Below are 21,004 nucleotides of genomic sequence, written 5' to 3' on the forward strand. Positions count from 1 at the left end.
GTGACTTACAGCCAACTTGAAGGTGGGAAGTTCAGACATTTCCAGTGTTGTGAATAATAGTATTAAGCAAGATTCCTAAAACATAATAAAAGGGCCCCAGAAAATTCAGTTTTACAGATCCCAACCCAGTCATGCTTCTTCCTCAGAAAGTGTCAGCTGTCAGGCTCCTGTTCCCGAGAGGAGCACATCTCAGGTGCTCTGGCCAAGGGGAAGCTCGAGGTAATAGTGAGTGGGTCATTTGGTCCCAAGTGGATCAGGAAAGTTGCAGTCCCCCAGGACAGGGGGACACTTGCTCCCCAGCCGGCAGGCGTGTTGGCCTACCCTTCCACTGCAGGTGTGGTTGCTGCTGTCCTCTCTTCCCCCACTGCCACTGTGAGCCACAGTGCCCTCCAGCCCAGGGGTTGCTCATAGCCACATTCTGTCTTCTTGACGTGTGCCCAGGACAGGAATGATGGCATCCGACCACAGGGGTGTAGGGGGTTTGACTCCTGTCTCTCCATGTGAAAGTGACTTAACTTTGCTGATTGTCATTTTCTTCTCTGTAAAATAAGTAAAAATACTTTTCCCATTGTTATAAAGATTCAGTGAAGTGAGCATGAGTTCTGTTTAATTTCATAGCTGACACTGGTCAAGTGTCTACATGAGCTGGTCGTTGGAAGCTCTTTGAAGCACTGTATGGGCTCCTCTAACAGCTCTATCAGGTAGGTATTACTATTATTTCCATTACTTTTTTTCCCTAAAACAGTTTTACTGAGATGAATTTGCAGGCCATACAAGTCGTGTGTGTGGAGGGTACAGCATGCTGCGTTATTGAGATGCCAGGAGGAGTCTGCCTGTAGCTGTCCAAGTCTAACCAGTAGGATTAGAGGTCAGCACGAACTGCAAGGCTTGGGGCTGGGCATGCTGGGGCGTGGGGTGGAGAGAAAGATTATGTCTAGGCCCAGGAGTAATGTAAGGCCTTAGCAATGATATGAACTAACACGAAATGGTTTGGGGCTGAGAGTGCAGCGCAGGGGTAGAGCTCTTGCGTAGCCTGCGCAAAGCCCTGGCTTCCATCCCTAGCCCTCAAAATCAAAAGAGGTGATTTTGACAGGTGCGGCTGGATGCCAGGAGGCAGGACAGGGATGGGGTGTGTGCCGAGAGCAGCAGGTTGTTCTGGATGACGCTGAAAAGTAAGCGGTGAGGTGCTGCTCGGGAGTGGAAGAGGCCCTGGGTGGGACCTTGAGCGCGAGGGAAGGAGCGTGGGAAAGGCTGGGGCGGGGCGGGGCAGGGCAGTGGGCGGGGCGTCTCCTGAGCCCCGCCCCCGGGGTTCCCATCCCTTCCCTGGAGCTTCGGCCAGGCGCAGGGGCCCGCCCAGAAGAGGAACCTGCCGCAGGCGCCGGCCCTGGCTCGCTGCACGACCTGCTTCTGTGGCCAGCCCGGAAGCGCTGGTGCAGGTGGTGTGTGAGTGCGGTTCCTCTTGGCGTCTCTCATGTCTGGAAGGGGAATTCAGCAAGGACTCGGGTCTGGCGCTCTGACTCCAACTTCCTCCCACAGGCGCTTAGAGAGCAGCTGTGAGGCCAGTGTGGGCCGGCCTCGGGCCTGGGGAGGAGGCACAATCCCCTGGGTTTGGCTGCCTGGGGTCTGCATGCGGCCACACCCCTCCCTAGGCCTCCGCCCCTCCGGGCCATCCCCAGTAGCACAGGCCAGGTCCTGCTCTGCTTTATCATCAACATTGGTTCTGTTCTTGTCCCCTCTGTGAGCTCCTGAGTGCCCTGGTCCCCAGCAGGAGGCCTGGTGCTGAGAGGGATTAGAAGGTGCCTAGGAAGTGAGTAGAGCGAGCATGGGACCCCGTGTCCTCCGCTGAGCAGGCCTTGGGCAGATCCTGGCTCTACCTGACCAGGCTGGCCGCGCAACACTCCCAGCTTCTCTTCTGCAGGAAGGGGGTTACCTCCTCCCACCTGGGGTCTAAGCAGTTTCTCTCCTTTAGGTCGTGGGCTGCAAGGTACCCTCACGTCCTGTGTCCTCAGGGTGCTCCCCTCCCTTGTGGATGAGAATTCAAGCTTCCCTCCTATGTGGCTGTGGAGTGCCCAGGCGCAGGCTCCTCCTCCAGAGGCAGCCTTGGCCCCCGCTTGTCTGCCCTCTGCACAGGGATCCTCTGTGCACAGTAGGAGCCTGTGACAGGCCAGTGCCCTGTTCTTGCATGTGAGTGCTGTGAGAAGCAGCTCTGACTTCCTCTGTGGTCCTGGAAAATGGTCTTGGTGTGCTGGAGGAGGGGAGGGAGAGCCTGTTTCTTGGAACACAGCTCACTCAGTTCCCCATGTGAGGCCTGCAGGCCACCCTCAGCTCTGACCGCCAGGCCCTGTACAGGGGCCAGATTGTGCCAAACCTGCCCGTTCCCTCCTGGCGGGCCTAGAGTTCTCAGTGCTCCCTGTCCTGGCCTGGGCCCCCTCGGATGGTACCTTTCAGCCCCACTGTGATCTCTGCCTTTTCCCCACACAGCAGTAACCTGAGGCAGGTCCAGGAAGCCTGGTGAAGGTTTGGGGGGCTTCCTGGGAACTCCCGGAGAGCAGCATTTGTTGAGGCAAAAAATGGAGTTCCTGGACAATTGTGCCTCTGCCCAGCACCTTGCCACTACCTGGGGCTGGCATCTACCCCTCCACCCTTGTTAGTTGCTTCTAGCCCGCTGCCTCCAGAACTAGCTCAGGCTTAGCAGGGAAGGACCTCGAGTTTAGGATGGGGAAAGCTGGCGTCCTTCATGCTTCAGGGTTTTTCCTACTCTCTGGGCTCTGGAGCTCATGTGTCCAAGGAGGGTGAGTGTTATGTTATTTGGAATCAGAAAGAGCTGGCAGCTTTTGACCCCTTTCCTGGAGGTGGTTGGAATTAAGGCAAAAAAAAAGGGGGGGGGGCTCTTCCCAGCAGATTGGTGCTGCTAGTCTAAAGCAAGAAAAGAAATGTTTAAAGAAATAGGTAGAATTGCAGAGACATGGACTGTCAGGCCTGGAAGTCACCTTGGTGACCCGCTAGCCCAGTCCCCTTTGGAGAGCCGGGGAAGACACTGAAGCTCTGAGAAGTTCAGAGATTTGCAAGAGTTCGCAGAGCTGGGCCTGGAGCTCTCTGCAGAGTTGGTCATGGTGGAGGGAGCCCCAGCATGTTGCAGACTCCCTGCAGAGTGTCCAGCAGGCTGGAGCCCTGGGCCACCAGTTCCCCACCCCACTCTCAGGGCCAGTGCTGTCCTGCATATGTTGGTGGGATGTGTGCACCATGCCGTGAGTCAGCACTGGGGCCTGGCCCTGCCCCTGCAGTGCTCTGGGCTGCAAGGCATGTCGGGCCTGTCCTCCCTCCCCCTCCCCCTTCCACAGTGCCCCTGGCCTTGATGTTGTGCGTGCTTCCCTCCAGGGTGCCCTCGTGGTAGAGGGTGATCTGATAAGATGGTTTCCTAGGACTTGGGGTCAGAAGATGCCTCAGGGACACTTCTCTGAGGAGGTGGCCATGGCGGGCCCTGGTGCAGGCTCTGTGCCCTGGCCCTGGCTTCTGCACGGGATACACTGAAGCTGTTGAAGTGCTTGCCCTCCTGCCTGCACATTCCTCAAGGGCAGGGCCCAGGTTTTGTTTGTTTGTTTGTTTTGAGGTGGGGCCTCCCAGTGTTGCCCAGTGGCTGGGACACAGGAGCTTGCCACTGCCTCCGGCTGGGTTTTTGGACACTCGTATGTGGCTCTCGGTGCAATGGCAGCTCTGCAGGATGCCGGGAGATGCCGCCCCCTCCGCTAGCTGCTGTCCACCTTGTGCTGAGCCCCAGCCTGGTGCTGGGTGGTGATGGGTGCTGGGACTGCCAGCCTACCCCCAGGCGCTCTGCATCTCACCAGCACCCTCTGCTGAAGAGCTGGTGAATCCTGGTGTCTCCCAACAGTCTCCACATCCTTTCCTGTCCCTTCTGGCTCCCAGGTTACGGAGGATTGCCTCAGCCCCACGTATAGGCCAGCATTTGCAGAGGAATTCTTGGGCCAAAAGAATCCGTCCACCCCAACAGGCTGCCTCCCACCCACCTGGCAGCCCATTTCCTTGCTGATGTGACTTCCGTGGGACTTTTTCCTTGCTGCCAGCTCTTGAGCCGCTCTCCTCTTCCCGTCCTAAAGGCAAGGCCGCGAGCCCACCCCAGGGACTCTCAGCAGCGCCGTCCCTCCTGTCAGCAGCTTTCTGTCCTCCATCAGGGTCAGCACGTTCTCCTCAGCATTTGACCTGTTGCTTCAGCCCCAGGGTTTGGAGACACCTGCCTGGTCACAGCTGCCCACATACCTGCTCCTGTGTCACCTGTGGGCTTGGCCTTGAGGAAAGGCTGCCAGGAGGCTCCTGTGGGACCAGACTTAAAGGACAGTGAGAGTCATGGCATCTCCCTCAGGGTCAGGGGCACTTTGGCATGGTCACTGAGGCTTCCCCGAGGGAAGTCCTGATTTTCACATTGCTCCAGAATCAAATGCTCCATAGGACAGTGCCTTTAGGGAAATGCGACCTCATCTTGGGGACAGGTGCCTCCTGTCTTAATGATCACTGGGAAGCCGCGAGCTGTCTCCCACCTACCCTGTGCTCTGAGGCTCATCTAAGATCACATTTTTTAAAGGTCTGTTTTGCTGTGCTGCAGTGTCCTGCCTTCCAAACATGGGTGATTGATTCAGAGGTTCATCATCCATTTGTTAAATACTGACATTTATTGAGTACCTACTATGTGCCGGGCATGGTGCTAGGTAGCCTGTGAGGATGAGCTGTGCACAAGAGTGACACAACCCGGCCCTCGTGGAATTGTTGGTCAATCAGTTTGAATTCCACTTACTGTGTGACTGTGGGCTGTCCTGAGTTTTTAGACCCTTGGAAGAGACTGGCGGAGTTGCTTAGTTGACCCAGGTGTGCCAGGCTGCTGGCATAGCCCCTCAGGCTCTTTGCTACCTCTAGTCTGAGCTGTAGCTGTGTCCTGTTCTAATTTCAGTTTCTCTGTACACTTTGTAATTGGGCCACTCTTTCAGACAGCCTGAGCAGTTAATGACCTTGAGAAATGATACCAGTCCTGCACATGGGATCCTGCTCTTTGAAGGCACCCACTTTCTTTGTGGGTCTGTGCCTCTTGGGCACGCCTCCTCTTCCAGCTTTGATGGTGCCACTGTAACAACAGGGTTTGGAATTATTAATTCCTCTGCACAGCAAGGTGCAGTTTTATTACACAGAAAGGGGGAAATATAATTGCTATCTTGAGTAATCATTTTCCGAAGGCTGAAAGCATAACCTTTAATTAATATTTCATCTGCAGCTGGGGTGGGTAACTTGAATAGGGCCTAAAAATATTATTGCCCCTCTGCATGGAGAGAGCTTGAACTGTGAGACACAGAGCCAGTGTGTGCTATTCTGTTCAGTTATTTCTAAAATTAAAAGTGCTTAACCCGTTAACCCGTGATAACATGGGCCACAGGCTGTGACGATGCCGGTCTTATTGAGTGGGCCAGAGGGACAGTTATCACAGCCCCTCACAGAAGCCATCGCACCTGCCTAAGACATGAACGCAGGCAAGGCCTGGGGGCCACTGAGCCCTGATCAAAGCAGCCTCCCAGGTCATGTCCACGGGCCCTGTGCCAGTTGGACTTCCACAGGTCACTGGGTTAAGGCCTCGATGGGAAGAGCCGTCTTTGATGTTTCTGGAGCAGGCACTTGAGATGTTCAAAGTGCTTCCTGGGAGACAGCCAAAGGGTGTTCCCTGGGTGGCCTGGGAACCCAAGAGACTTGTGCTCTGGGGCCAGAAGGAGGCCAGGCAAGGGCCCCATCCAGGGCCTGGTGAGGGACGGTGAGAGGGGAGCAGGGCAACAGCGTAGAGAAGCCGCTTTGGTGGGTGACCTCCCAGCCTTGGGGATTCAGCTGGTAAGGGTCGTAGGGCTGGCTCCAGGGAGGGGACAAAGTCCTTAGTGAAACACACTCGACACAGCTTGTCATTGTTTGCACATTGTTCCACAGACACCAGCTCATCTGTGTGTGGCAGCAGCCCTCTGAGACTTGGGCAAGCTGTTGTCCCCGTCCACAGGCCTTTCTTAAGCTGGTTCTGCAAGCACACTGGGCGCAGCGCTCTGGCTCTGCCTGTCAGTCCTGAGAACAGCCAGGAGGAAGGAGCCGTTTCCTGCAGATGACGTCTGAAGTCACTGATTTGCCCCTTCATACATGGGGTGTGGGCTGGGACGGGACTTCAGTGGCCTGGTTGGGTAGGGAGGACAGTGGGGTCCCCGGGGCTGTGTGGAGCAGTCAGGTTTGGTGGTCACTGTGAGGCCCACTTTGCCCAGATGCTTTGACATCTCCCTTTGATTCATAGGAATACTGACCCCTACCCTGGGACAGACCAGCACATTTGGGCAAATCATTTAACTTTATAAACACCAGTGGGATCATTTAAAATTTTTTTGCTTGTGGAACCCTAGAGTTACTTTCTGTGTTCTTGAAAAAATATTTTAAAAACATTGTGTATGGCCACGTTATTGATCCCAAGGAGGCTGTCTGAATTCCCGATCACCTGCCATGTCTGGACACTGGCCACAGCCGTCGTGTGGCCAGGAGCCCCCTCCTCGGGGAGAAAGGCTCTGGTCCCTGCACAGCCCGCTCTGGCCTCTGCTACCTGCTCCTGCGGAGGGATGGCTGTGGCCAGGTCCAGGGATGGCAGGCCCGTGGAAAACTGGAAAAGGTGAGTTCAGTGTCTGTGCCGCGTACAAGAAGGAAGAGCAGGCGGGCCGATGGCGGCCGTTCTGCCATGTTACGTGCTCCTCTCACTCGCCCTGGGGTGGCCCTGCTGCGGGTGTCCCTGTCTTTCCTGTTGACAAACAAGGAACTGAGTCCCGAGGGACGAGACCCCCAGCCAGGCAGCGTGGTCAGGATGGAGCTGTGAGGGGAACCCAGCCTGTCTGTCTCCACCCAGGGGAGAGCCCAGCAGGGAGGACAGGCCTCTCGAGGGACGCTGCCCTTTGTTCCCTCTCTGGGGCTCTGTTCCTGTCGGCTCTGTGCTAACTGAGAAAACGGCTCGAGGAGGGTTTCAGCAGTGACTTCATCCCGTGTATCTCCCCTCTACTCGACCCCTTTATGAAGAATCATGAACTTCTACTTAGGGTGCGCTGAAGGAGCTTCTCCCCAACCACCCGTCGGTGGTGCAAGGTTGATGTCTTCTGCTCAGTTTCTGTGCAAAGTGAAGCCTTAAAGATGGATGTAAGTGTTGGTACTCAGAACTCTTTGTACCAGGTGAGTGTGTATAGGCAGGTTTCCTACAGCAGTGTTTGTGAAATTTAAAGCCCCCAGACGTGCCCCTCCAGAGGGGTTCAGTTGGACAGACCACAGCACAGACGTTTAATGAAATGATTACTGTGTTTTTATTAGAGAAATACAAGGTTGCTCTCCACGTACAGATGTGAGAACTGCTTAGGTGTAACTGAGCTTCAAACATGGGAGCTGAACTCTGTGCCGCATGCGAACCCACTTAATTTACTGTGCCCGCTTTACGTGGAGGCAAATGCCACTCAGGCGGCCTGTCCTGATGCTGCCAGTTTCTCCTTGGGACTGATGGCAGTTCCAGAGGCTGGATTTCTTTGGGCTAAGCTGCCTATGACATTGAGACGTCTCCAGAGAGCCCTGAGTTCTTTAAGGGGAGGCCGAGTCCACAGCACTGATTCAAATAAGGTTGGGTACTTTTGCAGGGTTGGAGGGGCAGGGGCTGAAGAGCAGGGTGGGGACTGTGATGACCCCACACTTGGACTGGAGCGTCTTGGAGGGCACTGCCTCACCACTGTTCAGATGACCACATCAAATTGCCCTTCTTGCGCTGGCACAGCCCCAGATTTAAAGAGGTGAGGAGATTTCTTGGAGGTCATGCAGCAAGGTAGTGATTGGGCTGGGGCCAAGGGCCTCTCTGGAGGTGATCCTGAATGCTGCGTGTCTCAGGGAGGGGTGGGTGGAGACCAGGGGTGTCCAGTCTCCTCTCAGCCTTCCTGGGTGCACCTCAGAGCTGGGGCCTTCCGGGAGCTTGTGGGAAGTCCCGTGAGCATCCTGGCTCGATGCGTTCCCCTTGCAGCTCTCAGGTGATCCTGGTGTGTGTGGTGTGTATGTGCATGTGTGGGTGTGAGACTGTGCATGTGTGTGTGGTGTGAGTGTGTGGCATGTGCGTGCCTGTGGGAATCGTGTACACGTCTGGGGTGTGTGTGTGTGTGGTGTTCTGAATGTGTGTGCACATGTGTTGGAGTGCATGTGTGCACACGTGTGTGTGTGACAGGAGATGAAGGGGACTCACCACAGTGCGTCTGGCTGACCCAGGTGTAGGGCAGCCCAGGCTGTCAGCTCTCTTCTGCTGGCAGCTGGTGGGAGTCTGGGCACAGCCTGGGTGGAGCCTGGAGCTGGGGTTAAGAGGGGCCAGCTCTCCAGTGGTATCCGCTGTCCCCTTATTGATTCAGGTGGCAGTGACCCATTCTGAATACTTGGCGACTAATTCTTTTTCCAGTGGAGGTGGCAGGGTGAAGAGTACTTTGCTCTGACCTGATCCACTTTCCCGGCTCCCCTAGGAGGGCGAGGGGGAGGCTGGAGGAGGGAAGGTCTCAAGGTGACCGCGGGAGAGAAATCTGCTCAAAGTCTGGGGCGCCCTTCAGCAGCCAGGGTCTCGGCTGCGAATCTCTGGAAGGATAAAAATAGTCCGCCCGCTTTGGTTTGTTGTTGCTGTCTCGTTGCGGGTCGTTTCCTCTGTGGGTGCAGCTCCTGCAGCCTGCCTGGCAACATAGGTGGAGTGACAGGCCAGAGCTGCCCTCCTGGCCCAGGCTCACCACTTTAGGAGCTTTCCTTGGAATCCTCTGGTGACTACAACTTGGACTCAGGGACAGGGTGCTCATGGTGAGGGCACCCAGGAAGGACCCAAGAGGATGGGAACAGGGGACAGGTGGGAAAGACCCACAGGTGACCGCTGAGCTGAGCTGTGAGCTGAGGTGGAGCCTGTTTCTTCTCAGTTGCTAAAACTCCTTGGTCAACAGCTGCCTTTGTAGCTCTTGGGCTTTCTTTCTGGTAAGAGTTGCCCATGTCATTATCTCATTCAGGGGCACCTCCCACAGAGGGCTCCAGCAGACAGCAGGTTTGGAAGTCCAGGCCAGGCCAGCAGCCCTGGGAGTTGGAACACCCTTGGGCAAGAATCTATTTTGGGGAAGGGCAAACAGATTGGTAAACAATCGTCTGCTCTACCCTTCCCTGTGAGGCCATGGGGCTCAGGCACTGGGAGGGGATATAGTCAGGCCCTGCAGTTGCCTGCCTATGGGACCCAGGGTCCCTGGGCAGTCACACAGGCTTTCTGCTCAGCTTTGTGGGAGTTTGTGTTCTGCTCAGGGCAGGACGCTCCAGCTGGCTCCCCTGCAGCTGTGTCCTGTTCTGGAGACTTCTCTGGCTGCGGGCAAGGCTGGCCACCAGAGCACTTGCTCTGCAGAGACAGGGGTCCTCTCCAGCCGACTGTGGCTGGGTCAGCACTTACTGTGCTGTGGACTGGGTCCTTGACTCTGAGCACGTGGCTGTCTGTCTGCCTGCAGCTGGGCCGGCTCTGCTGAGGCGGGCGTGTGGCTGTGGTGATTCGCACAGTCATACCCGCCACGCCCCACTGCTTGTCATTCAGGGACCTTGTCTGTGAGTTTGGGGATTCCCCAGTGCCCAGGCTCGTGCCTTTGTCCTAGAGGATGGCCAATGCCTGGTCACATGGTCGGGCTGGTTCCCTACACAGCAGGAGCTGCAGTTCTGTCTGGGAGGCCCAGCGAGGTCCAACCAAATTGCAGGAGCCTTGGGCACACCTGGGTCCTGGGCCCTTGTCCTTCCACGTTGTGTGTCCTTGGGCGAGCTCCTGAAGCTCCCCAAGCCCCACTGTCCTTCTGTGCCTGGGTATTGTTGGGATGTTTGCCACAGGTGGAGCCAGGTGCTCGGACATCCAGCAACATGAACAGGGCCTGCAGGGCAGGGACTCTGCCTGCGGTGACCCTTGCAGCCTGCAGCCTGCAGCCTGGACAAGTGGCCTTTTGTCTCTGTTGAGTCCCTGGAGTCTGTGGGGAAACAGGGTGTTGCTCCCTCTTCTCTGGAGCCAAGAGAGCTCCTGTCTGCAGCTGGGAATGTCGTGGAGGGCCCCAGGGGAATGGGCAGCCCAGTCTGGCTCAGAGTTGAGGTCAAGGGTGGCCCTAGGCATTTTCTGGGGCATCCAAGAGTTGGTCTAAATAAGCCACAGAATGCCCAGGCTGGGATGTAAAGTGGCGCTGAGACCTAGACCAGCTTGTCCCTAGACGTGGGCCAAAGCAGGTCCCTCCAGGCACACCTGACAGCGGCCCGGAGCCAGTGCTCACAAAGCTTCACACTCGATCCCTGGGAGATGCAAAAACACCAGGTGCAGGGCTGTCGGTTAGAGTTTCCATTTACATTACCTGGGGCTTTTCTGTCCAGCCTGCCCTCCCCCCACCCCAGGAGGACTTCACTCACACAAACCCAGTGGGCGGAGGTTCTTTCCGGACCTGTCCACCTGTGGAATGCGACCGCCAGATAGGCTTGGCGGCTTGCTGTGGGCGGGATGCAGAGCTTCCGCAGAAGACCTGGCACCAGCTCTGGAACTTGAACCTGCAAAGGCAGAGCCATGTGATGGCTGTGCAGACGGGTCCCGGGTCCAAGTCCCTCTCAGGACCTGGGTGGCCATGGAGATGTCAACCACAGAGGGGTTCCCATCTGAACTGGGGTCAGGAACACTCCCTGAGAGGCCAGGGGTGGGGATTGGATAAGTGAGCACTTCCTAGTGTCTTGACGGAGGGCAGCTGGTAACAATGGTGGCAGTCACTCGGCAGGGCCCCCTGCACCTGGCTCCTTGGAATGCTCGGCACAGCGCTCTCACCATGATGAGGAAACCGAGGCAGCTGAGAAGCAAAGTAATGTTACCAAAGTGACCCAGGTAGTGAGAGGTGGCAGGCAGGCGGCTCTGGAGCCCACATGCATGGCCCTCGCTGCACTCTGCTCATGTCTGTCAACCTGGACCACCTCCCTGAGCTGACCTCAGGGTCCCTGGCAGCTTCAGACCTCTCTGGAGGGTCTGCAAGGGGGAGTCCTGGGGTTGCACGGAGGCCTGGTCACTCTGGTCAGCTAGCTCCACATGCTCTGCTGTCCCTGCCCAGGGCCTGGGAGCAGTGGGGGAGGATGTGGGCTCCTGAGCCGGGGGCCTGGCTGTGATTTCTTGATTTTTATCACTAGTAGGAGTGTGACAAAGAGCAACTACTGTGGTCAAGGGCATTTTCCCTCCTCAGACTTAGGCAGGTCCCTTGCTGTGGCCTGGTTCTTTCCTGCTTGGTCCACTCCAGGACCTCTCTGGGGGCTTTCCCATAGGTTTCCAGACTGGCCGGCACAGTCCTCTCACCGCCTGAGCATGTGTTGTGTCGTCCTAAAGGTGCGGGAGTCCAACAAGGGGGCGAGGCACCCAAAAGGCTGGGGAGGGAATTGCCGGGGTGCTTGCTGGCCCTGGAGGGTGCAGGGGGACCGTGTCTGCCTTCCTCTGCTGGTTCTTGGTCCACCAATGTGCCTGAGCCACAGTAGACACCCAGGAAGGTTTGTTGAGTGGCTAGGAGGACACCAAGGACAGTTCCTAGAGCAGGGGCGTTGAGATTAGGGGAAGACGAGGGGCAAGTGGAGTTGGGCTCAGATGTGAACCACCAGCCAGAGACCGATGGCCGCCATGTGCAGCCTGGCAGGGTCCTGTTGGGGATCTGGGAGCGAGTCCTGGGGGAAAGGAACAAAGAGGCTCTGTTTGTTCAACCAACATTTACTTAGCATGGCCCTGGGCCTGTCCTGCTCAGTGAAGGCCGTGATGAGGCTGTGGATGGTGCTGGCAGGTGAGTGGGGGTCAAGCTGGGAGCCTCCCCAGGTGGCTGGGGTGCTGGGTGGGACTTCTGCAGCACAGCCCCCTCCCCCACCAGAGAGGCAAGCAGGAGGCAAAGGGCAGAGTCCAGGAAGGAGGGCGACTGCAGCTGTGGCTCCAGGGCCCCAGGTGCTGTCTAGGGAGGCCAGGGAGGCCATGCAGGTTCCATAGAGGGACCTGAGAGCTGTGGCCATGGGGCAGCTGCTGGCAGGGGGACTGGCCTCCACCTAGAGGCTGCCCTCTTGATTGTAGGGCAGCTGCATTTGGGCTGCACTGAGCCCAAGTCCCCTGGGGAAGGGCACAGCTTCAGGGTCCCACTCACCGAGTGTCTGAATGGGCAGGGGGCCCAGAATGTGCATTTTAGTTTTGTGGGTTTGTTTTTGGAACCCCAGGAAATTCTGATCCTAGTTCTTTGACACAGAAGCACCTCTCTGTGAGCACTTCCGGCCACTAACGCCAGAAACCCTTTGAAGCCCACGATGTCGTTTCTGTGGTGCCAGAAGTCATGTCCCCAAACTGCCCCTTCTTACCTGGCCCTCCTGGAGCCGCGAGGCCTCACGGGAGATGAGCAGGGTTGACCTGGGGGATCTGAGTTCTCTCCTGTCAGGTGATGGTCTCACAGCTCCAAGTTCAAGGGTGTCCCTGTCAAGAGGGACTCTCAGATGGCTTCTAAGTACAAAAACATGTGCCTTGGTGTAAATTAAAAGTGAATTAAAAAAAAATAGCAGAACCAGGGAGGAGACGCACTGGGGGTGACAGTGCTCGGTTATCCAGGCTGTCATTCACCAAAACTTCTTCCAGCTCCTTCAGGGTCACAGACGTCCTGGGGGCTGTGTGAAGGAGCAGACTGAACTGTCAGTGTCCCTCCCAGGGCAGAAGCCTCACAGCCCGCAGGAGCCTAGGCCACCAAATACGCCCTTGATCTGGTCAATACAATAATTTTCTGTGCAGGCTGCAAACCCGGCCTGTCCTGCCCTGCCCGGGGCTGCCAGTGACCTTCTGTCCTGTGAACCGGTTCCTGCAGCTACTCGCCAGGCCAGCCCTGAATGGACCACAGCTGGCTTCAGGGCATTTGTCCTCTGATCCTGACCTGAGGTTCTCAGGTGGCCACCCCAGACTCAGGGGCCTCCTTGGAGCCCAAGGGGACTCAGAGGCCGCCACCTTCGAGGAGTGGGAGAGGGAGCAGGCAAGGTTGTGTTTGCTCTGGGGTCCTCAATGGAGGGTCACTTAGAACGATGGCACCAGAGAGACTGCTGGACTCTCCTGTTGTGGGTCAGTCTCTGTCCATAGCCAGCTTTTGTGTTCCTGACGGGACGAATCAACTAATGGGTGAATGGAACTTTGCGCCCAGCTCTTACTTCACAAAAGGAAAACAAACTAATCAGCGTCAATAAAGGCCCCCAGGGAGGGAGAGTGCTTGGGGGTTTCTGTCTAGAAATCCATCCCAGGGAGCCACTCGGGGGCAGCTGTGGTGGTGACGGAAACCGAGTTTTGGGAATATTGCAATTTATTCTTTTCCCGGGATCTTTCTTTTCTCTCTGAATTTGAATTTCCTTGGGAACTAACCAAATGCAGCATCTGGGTGCTTTTGTGTTCTGTTTTTGTTTTTTTTTTTTTTTTTAGGTCATGACTTTCTCTAAATAGTAATCATTAAACAAAACCAAAGGGGAGTCTTCTGTGAGGATGCTGTTTGCAAACGTTTGCTGGTTTACCATCTCTGAGGTGGCAGCGCGCCGGACCCTGAGCGGCTTCTGTCTCTCCCAAGGACGCGCCGGGGCGAGCGGGGCCTTCTCAGTGGTGCCTGCCTCGCTCAGGGGTGCTCTCGGCAGGACCTCAGAGCGCGTCTCCCCTCGCTCCCACCCCACTCTCCTGGGACCTTCATGCTTTGTCCCTGTTGCAGGGTCTGGAATCCTGGCACTTGGTCAGTGTGCTGGGGTGCCAGGGCGCCAGGTTTGGGCACATCACTTGGACTCACCATCCTGTGGCTCATTTGCCAGGGACCAGTGTCTCTTGGAGGGACTGTGGGGAGGATGAGGCAGAGCTCAGGGGACTGCCCGTGTGCCCTCAGGAGGGACCCAGGCCGTGGGTCTGCAGCACCCTAGGAAGCCTGTGGAGGGCCAGGTGGCAGAGCTGTGCCGTCTGTTTCCTGTGGGCACCTCTGTGCACCCAGGGTCTTGGATGCCCAGAGGAGGGCAGCAGCAGAAGAGCAGGATACACCAAGGTGACTCCAGCCTGCGGGGACAGCACCCCGCGAGCAGTGGGGCTGGGTTGGGGGCATGAGCTGTCGTGGGCAGCAGCTCTGGAGAGGGTGACGAGCTGGACTGGTCTGAGGCTGCAGGGGCTCCTCTGGGACAGAGCTGGCGTTTCAGGGCTGGCCTCACACCGGGGTGCTCGGCCATGTTCCTAGAGGACCAGTTATTGGGGAACTGGACCCGAGAAGGACCTCTCTCCTCCTCTCTCTCTCTTCCTCCCTGTTTCTCTGTTTACCCCTCTCTTCAGCTGTGATCTGTGGACTCATTTGAGGTGGGGGGTAGTGGGTTCAATATGGACCCCAAGGCTCTCTGAATCTCGGGAGGATGCCTGGTAGGTGCATTTAGAGTTCATACCTACCAGAGTTTGACAGCCGCTCTCTGAAGCCACAGTCGTCTCTTCCCCTGGGTGCAGAGGTGTGTGTGTGTGTGTGTGTGTGTGTGTGTGAGAGAGAGAGAGAGAGAGAGAGAGAGAGAGAGAGGTGTGAGTGTGAGTCCAGAAACTGCAAGATGGGCCGGCAGGGTGGAGGCCTGGCGTGTGCAGGGTGCTCAGTTGATATTGACTTAGGGAGGGAAGGAGGGAGGACTTAATTTTAAAAAGTAAAGATGGCATTAAGGAACACTGAGATATGACCCATGGGTATAAAGTTATATAAGACCCCCTTTACCTAAGATGTGCACACATGGAGACCCCATGTTGATGGAGGGCCAGGAAGACGCAGGCTGTCCTGTGATGCTGACACCTTTGTGGAGCCTTTGTAGGGAAAGGCTGAGGCCACAGCTCCCGCCCGAGGCCTGGCAGGATCTCTCCTGCTCTAGGGAGGTCAGTGTTGTTCTCTTCAGGCCTCAGCTGGCGGGATGAGGCCCACCCTGTGATGGGGGCCAATTTACTCACACTCTACTGATTTGTGTATAGATCTCCCCAAAACACCCTTATGGGAACATCCAGAATACCCTTTGACCCAGCCATGTTGACATAAAATTAATCATTGCAGCCTCTAAAACGTTATCTTTCAGGTAGTCAGAAGTTTCTCTGGCTGTAGAAAGCTAAGGCCACGTGAGGCTCCACAAAGGGGTCAGGCATCACAGGTCAGCCTGCGTCTTCCTGGCCATCCGTCGACATGGAGTCTCCATGTGTGCCCGTCTTAGATGAAAGTGAGTCTTATATAACTTTATGCACATGCGTCATATCTCAGTGTTCCTTAATGCCAGTCTTTACTTTTTAAAATTAAATCCTCCCTCCCTCCCTCCCTAAGTCAATATTAACTGAGCACCCTGCACACACCAGGCTCTTGGCCAGGGGCTGGGGAATCAGAAATGGAGACACCCCTGCTGCCTGCAATGAGCTTAGAGTCCAAAAGGCCCCTGTGCAGAGGGGCCATGGTGCAGAACTGCCACCGGTGTCCTGGAGCTGTGGGCTCCCTCCCCTTCTCTCAGTCCTCGGCAACGGTGGGGATCAGCTCTCAGCCTGCAGCGCCCCGTCCTCCGGGCAGCACCACTTCCTTTTGTGATGCCTCTTTTCCTCTGTGCAGAGGTGCCTCGTCCTTTTTTCTCCTAAAGCTGGGGTTGAGGACCCCAGCACTGACAGCACACACAGACCCCAACCCAGACCTCTGAGTCAGACTCTGCCTGGGAACAAGATCTGCCTGTGATTCCTGCAGTTTCCATCACGCCCTGCAGGTGGAAAGAAAAACTTCCATGTGGGATTTCAGAAGAATGGATGGCTTGGTCAAGGGGCTGCCCTGCTCGGGATGATTTTAAGCAAGTGTAAGAGGTTGGAATTTTTTCCTGGGTGAGGTGCCCTCTTCTTGGGCTCAGAGGGAGGCAGCCTGGCAGCTGCTGGTGATAGGGAATGGCAAGGGCAGGCTGCCGGGAGGCAAGCTCGTCTTTGACCCCCCACCGACTCCTGGAGCTGTCTTGGGCCACACGCTTCTCCACGATAGTTCTCTCTGTTGTAATATGGGGATGATTAAAAAAGAAAAAAGTCTGGGTTTTGGGGGAATGAGCAGGCCCATAGCTAGTGGGTATCTGCATGATGTGGGCATGGCCATGACTGTAGGACAGGCAGTGGGTGGCACTGGAGGGAGTCAAAGTTCAGGAGTTTGATCTGGGGAACTCCTGGCTCCTCATCTTCAAAGTGAGGATAGCACCTGCTCAGGGCTGTCTTGCGGGTTAAATGAGATTATGCATGCCAAATGCCCAGCAGGAGCTGTTATTTTTGTAAAAACAGTTGGTTTGGGAAACCACCCTGTGTACGCAGAGCTGGCACTCAGCTTCAGGGCACCAGCACCAGACTCATGCCCAGAGACAGGAGGCGCAGGTGGAGGGAGGGGCCACTTGTGACTGTGGCAGTGTCTTCTAGATTGTTCTGCAGGACATTTAGACCTAGATTCTCGAGAGAATCTGTAAGGAGTGCAGAAATTAACATGACATGCTGCTAAGTGGATTTCTTTCTCTTCAAGGTAATGGCAGCTATGAGGGTCGCTCGTGGTGATGGGTTTTCTATTTCAAAGAACCTAATGTAGTAAGGTCGCCTATAAATATTCAGTCATAGAAGGTGAGCCTCCTCCAGGAAATTTTGCTGATGGATTTTGCTCCTTTTGGATCCATATTTCCAAAGCTGATTTTATCTTGTGCCTCTGGTGATTGGCAAGATGGGGAAGCCACCGCCTGTATTCAGAACAAAATTCACAGAGCACACGGTCACTTTTGCTCCTTTATTAGGGTCTTCTCAAGAACTGAAGGAGAGATTAAAAAAAAAAAGAAAAAAAGAAAAGAAAAGAAAAGAGTTCTTGAGTCACTGAAGCATTTAATTAGGTGGTTTGGGATCCTCTGAGATCCTGCAGCTTAGGAGCAGAGTCAACTGCTGGCCAGGACCTTAATTCCTGAGGTCTTATTCAGTAAGTGCCTACTGGGTGCATTGAAGGTCATGTGCTTGGAGCAATGGAGGGTGGGATGGTGGGATGCGCTGATGAAGGGGACATGGACCCTGTCCTCCTAAGCCAGGATGGGAGGGACAGGCAGAGCCCGGCAGGCTCTGGGCGAGGCTTGGGCTGCTGTGGAATACAGCTGCCAGGGTCAGGAGATGTGTGTGGGGAGGGCTGGGTTAGCGCCAGCCGAGAGGAGGGCCTGGGGAAATGGTGACCTACGATGGGCTCTTGAAGGATGGGAAGGACCCCAGCAGAAAGCCACGTGGGAACAGGCCTGTTCCCCTGGGGTGGGTGCCGTCAGCTGGCCAGAGCTGAGCAGTCTGGAGAGACCTGGGCAGGGACTGTGGAAAGCAGCAAAACCAGAGTTGAGGAGCCGTTCTGCCCAGCCTCTCGGGCCTCCCTGTTCCCAGGCAGCAGGAAGGCCCTCCTCAGAGCGGCTCTGTGCTAGGCCAGAGTTCTCCAGGCTTCTGTGGGACTTTCTCACGTCCCTGATGCACAACTCCCGTGGGTCTCCAGCCCCAGCCAGATCTGGCCAGGAGCAATCCTGGGCCTTGTTCCTCTAACCAGGCTGCTCTCACCTGGCCCAGAGCCACAGCCATAAACCTAGTACTGTCTGCGGTGCCCCAGGGACATCAACCTGCCAGACCAGAGGGTCAGGAGTGCAAGGACTTGAGGAGTGGAGGCTTTGCCCGGAATGTGCTGGAAGCAAGCACGCGAGCCCCTGGACGCTCTGCGGCAACACAAGGGACTTCTGGGTCACCATGATGTGACCAGACACCAGCCAGCAAAACCCCACGAAGGAATGACTGGAACCTGGCAGGGACAGAGGTGTCCAGCTCGGGGTTCCAGTCCTGCTGGGGACCTCACAGGGAGGGGACGGGAAGGCTCCACACAGGGGGCACCTCTTCCTGCCTTGGATTCTGTGCCCGCCCCCCCACTTGGTTTCCCACAAGACGAGGGGAGCCCCAGAGCGTCTGCCGAGGGCCACACCATCCATCCTGGGCAGGGCGCTGCACCGGCCCTCACCTGCCCTCTCAGCCCCTACTGGCCGCTGCGGTGTACCTGGTGTACCTGTGGGTGACTTACCAACGCCAGCGTGGGACTTCCAGCTATGACTCACTCCCACGGGATTTGAAAGATGAAGCCAAAACGTTCATTTTTGTTCCAGAACATAAAATTGATCCACATTCAGAGCTCATAGCACACAATTTGGAAAATGAGCGGGGGTGGGGGGGGTGGGGGGTGGGGGAGAGGCGGGGGAGAGTTCGTATTTCGTAGCGCCGACCGCTGTTCCTTTTTTCTCTGTCTGCACATTTATTTCCACCTTCACCTTCCTTTGGCCAAACTGGATTTTACTCCGCGAGCAGCTCTGAAGCCACTTACTTTCCATTCGTCCTGTCTTATGAACCCGCTTCCTTGTGAGTTGACCTTCGAGTGCCACACCCCTGCCTGTGTCTTGTCAGTGCTTCCTCAGGCCTGCTCAGCCCTGTCCCTTCATCCCTGTTTGCTCCCAGGACTCCCCGTCGGCCTAGGCCCAGCCTGTGCTTGCTGCCCTGAGTCCTGATGGTTTTGACGGGATCCAAGCCATGGGCCGCCCTGTCATTGTCCTGTGGAGCCTCCTGTCTCTGGTGCCAGCTCTGCGCTCACCTTCCAGGGCCCATTAGCTGTGTCTGCTCTTCCCTGATGCGCAGCCCTGTGCCGTCTGCCCGTCCCAGGCCGCAGGCCCCAGGGCGGCCCTGTTCTTGTTCCAACCATGGCTTTCTGATCACAGATGCAAAGATCCACCCTGAGGTTGGAGGCGTGCACTGAAGAAGCCCCACCCGGTTGGTGCATTTCCTGCCCTGACCTTGTCCAGGACTCCCTGTGTGAAATCTAAGGAGGTAAGGAGTGCTAGGTGGCCTGGATGTGCATGTCCCCAAGGGCATTGGGAGGAGAGGGAACCACCATCTGCTGGGCACCTCTTGGGATTTGGGCTCTGGCATGGACAGCTGCATGTTGGCTAAGGTCTGGTGGTGGACCTGAGATTTGGGCTGCCTATCACGCCTTGCAGGTGGCCTAGATCTCCACTCACAGGGTGCCTGAGCCTGGGCACGTTCTAATGAACAGAAACTTACATGGTTCACAGTTCTGGAGGCTGGGCAGTCCAAGATGCAGGCGGCTGCATCTGATGAGGACCCTCCTTCTGTGTTATAACAAAGTGGAGGGCATCACAGGAGGGGGCATCCTCAATTTTATAACAAGCTCACTCTCTCAGGACCCACATTAACCTGTCAGGAGGGCTCTACCCTTAGAGCCTGTGTGCATCTGAAATGCTCCCCTTCTTGCCCTGTTGCATTGGGGGTCATGTTCTAATCTCATGGACTCTGGGCACACAGTCGGCCACAGCAGCCTGTGGGAGGGTACCCTGACCCCTTGTAACCCACAGATCTGGACCCAGCATGGCATTGAGCACACAACTCAACCCAGAGGGACTTGATCTGGGTGACTGTGTGAGAGGCCACACAGCTGGCTGCTCATGGCGAGAAAGCCAATCCGTAGTCCCCGGGGCTGGACTGACCGTGCAGCCTTAGCCAGGTCCCCAGCCACTCCATGGTCGAGACTCACGCCAGCTGGACTCATAGTACTGATGTATCCATCAGATGTCAGCTCATTAGTATTATTGTTTTTATTGTTCTACCATTTCAGTGAGGTGTGATTCCTAGGCCGAGGGTACATGTGTTTGTTGTGTACAACCTGATGAGTTTGGAGATGAGTATATTTCTGTGAAACCATCACCACAATCTATGCTGCAAACATTTCCACATCCCTGGACGTTTACTCCTGCCCACCGTCATCATCGGATGGTATCACCTTATGTTCTATTTTTTGTGATAAGGGCACTTAACCTAAGACTACCCCTTTAACAAACTTTTAAGTATATAATAAAGTATAGATAACTACAGGCGCCATGCTGTACAGAAGTTCTCTAGGACTTGCTCATCTTTTGCTTTTTCTTTTAGGGACAGAAGACTCCATTGGGACATAATTATAAAAGCATGGAATATATCTTGTTCTAATTCAGTCCCCAGTACCTCTCCTTCCCCTTACCTCCCCGATTTGATCTTTCTGTCATTTACCCATAGTTACTTTTAAAAAAGTTAATTTCTTATGGACGTCCATGATGGTGAGATTCAGGGTGGTGCATTCATGTATGTACGTAGGAAAGATACGTCCGATTCAGTCCACTGTCTTTCCTTTTCCCATCCCCCCCCTTCGTTTCCCTTTGTCTACTCCTCTGAACTTCTGTTCCCACACCCACCTCCCTTATGTGGTTAACTTCCGCATATCAGAGAAAACATTCAACCTTTGGTTTGTTGGGATTGGCTTATTTCACTTAGCGTGGTAGTCTCCAGACCCATCCATTTACTGGCAAATGTCATAGACTCATTCTTTATGGCTGAGTAAGACGCCATTGTATATATACACCACATTTTCTTTACCCCATAGGACTTAGTCATCATTCATAACTGAAACTGTGTACCTTTTTTTTTAAAGAGAGAGAGAGAGAGAGAGAGAGAGAGAGAAGAGAGAGAGAGAGAATTTGTGGTGCTGAGGATCGAACTCGGGCCGCACGCATGCCAGGCGAGCGCGCTACCGCTTGAGTCACATCCCCAGCCCTGAAACTGTGTACCCTTTGACCAATAGCTCCTTTTCCGCCTCTCCTCATTCCCAACAACCAGTATTCTACTCTTTCTCTCCGCATTGGACTATTTATTTTTTCCCAGATTTATTAGAAAACAAAAATTATATAAATTTAAGTTATAAAATCTGATGTTTTGATAATGAAATGGTCATGACAATCCAACTAATTAACTCATTCATCACCTCACCTAACCTCCCATATTATGTTTGTGTGTGTGTGTGTGTGTTGGGGGTGGGTGAGAACACTGAAG

At 55.4% G+C, this 21,004-nt stretch overlaps 2 long non-coding RNA genes across 9 annotated transcripts; one reads left to right on the forward strand and one right to left on the reverse strand.

Annotated features, from left to right (window-relative positions):
- Positions 1-1,023: 1,023 nt before the first annotated feature.
- On the forward strand, positions 1,024-20,419 carry LOC107137522. 5 transcript variants are annotated; one of them, XR_007348252.1, is made up of 4 exons: positions 15,345-15,909; positions 16,605-18,490; positions 18,844-18,952; positions 20,072-20,419. It is a non-coding gene; the product is annotated as an uncharacterized LOC107137522 (long non-coding RNA). The 5 variants fall into 5 exon arrangements; XR_007348249.1 differs by lacking the exons at positions 15,345-15,909; positions 16,605-18,490 and adding an exon at positions 1,024-1,443; XR_007348251.1 differs by lacking the exons at positions 15,345-15,909; positions 16,605-18,490 and adding an exon at positions 1,818-7,236.
- Positions 7,341-13,538, reverse strand: LOC107137521. 4 transcript variants are annotated; one of them, XR_007348247.1, is made up of 4 exons: positions 12,680-12,837; positions 12,424-12,562; positions 10,477-10,611; positions 7,341-10,362 (listed from the first exon to the last, which is right to left on the reverse strand). It is a non-coding gene; the product is annotated as an uncharacterized LOC107137521 (long non-coding RNA). The 4 variants fall into 4 exon arrangements; XR_007348246.1 differs by having other exon boundaries at positions 7,341-10,901; positions 12,680-13,538; XR_001502893.2 differs by having other exon boundaries at positions 10,477-12,562; positions 12,680-12,848.
- Positions 20,420-21,004: the final 585 nt, after the last annotated feature.

This window comes from Marmota marmota, unplaced genomic scaffold (assembly GCF_001458135.2).
Source record: "Marmota marmota marmota unplaced genomic scaffold, marMar, whole genome shotgun sequence".
In the NCBI taxonomy this organism is placed as follows: Eukaryota; Metazoa; Chordata; class Mammalia; order Rodentia; family Sciuridae; genus Marmota; species Marmota marmota.